Genomic DNA, 1,204 nt, shown 5'->3' with positions numbered 1-1,204 from the left:
TTTTACTACCTAACTTGGGAGGGACTGGAGAGCATTATGCTAAGTGAACTAACTCAGTTCCAGAAGGACAGATACTGTATAAGACCATTATTGTAGAACCAGTATAAGTGTCCAAGGGGGAGGGGGAAGAGCACAGGAGTGAGGATGGGGCAGAGAGTTAATCAAAGGGTCACAGGGTTTGATGGGTGGAGGGGTGTTGGGTAAAGGAAATGGGAAAGACCCATTGTGAAAGCAATGTATAAGAGCTTTGTAAGTAAACTGGTATGTAATAAAAATTTTATTTAAATTAAAGAAAAAATACTGGTAGCATAGCTTCGAGTCACCTAAGAACACATTAGTTATCACAGTATGACAAGCCTACAGACGAGTCCTGTTGTTGTTGTTGTTTATGCTGGCACCAAGTATAGATCCTAAGATTTCTCATTTCATTGCCATGTAACTGAACTTGGACTTCCAAGATGACATAAACGGAAACTTCTTTCTCAGAGGGCACTTTTTAGGCTGATTTCCATTTTCAGTAGTAATTGACACATCTATCTTAATAGCTTACAAATACTACAGTCATTGTCAAGACATTACCTAAAAGTTTCATAAGGACAAATACTGCGTAAGACCTTTATTGTAAAAATGGAAAGATAACTAGCAAAACATGTATGGGAACTCAAGAGGGGGAGGGCTGAGGAGGAATAGGGGTGAAACCACAGGATTGCACAATGTGGTGGGTAGAAGGGAGAAGGAAATGGGGAATATCTGGGCAAAAAGACAGGGTAAGATGGGCAAAGTCCAATGGTGATTAATTTTATAAAATATAATGCATGGGAATGACTGCATGAAACTCAGTGTGAATGAAGAATAGTGTGAAACCCAATGTATATGAACTTTATTACCAAAGCAATAAAAACCCACACATTTGTTTCAATTATGAGAACTGCACACATTCTCTCAATTTTTTAAGATGTGTGTTTATAATCATGAAAAATTCAAAGTGTTCAGTAGCGGACTGGAGAGATCTGCCTTTGATGGTCTTTCCTCTGGGTGGTTTTGGTTTTTTAACCAATGACACCACAGAAAGAAAAACTGCTCCATATCAATACTGTTGGCTCCTATCACTTAGCCAGATCAAGAGAATTATGTTTGAGAAGCAAGACAAAAGAGAAACAAAAAGAGGAGGCAGCCATGGCTGGAGAATGAACAAAACAGAAGG

Source organism: Elephantulus edwardii, unplaced genomic scaffold (assembly GCF_000299155.1).
Source record: "Elephantulus edwardii isolate Elephantulus edwardi_28Jun2011 unplaced genomic scaffold, EleEdw1.0 scaffold00010, whole genome shotgun sequence".
NCBI lineage: Eukaryota > Metazoa > Chordata > Mammalia > Macroscelidea > Macroscelididae > Elephantulus > Elephantulus edwardii.
This window is presented reverse-complemented; position numbering follows the sequence as displayed.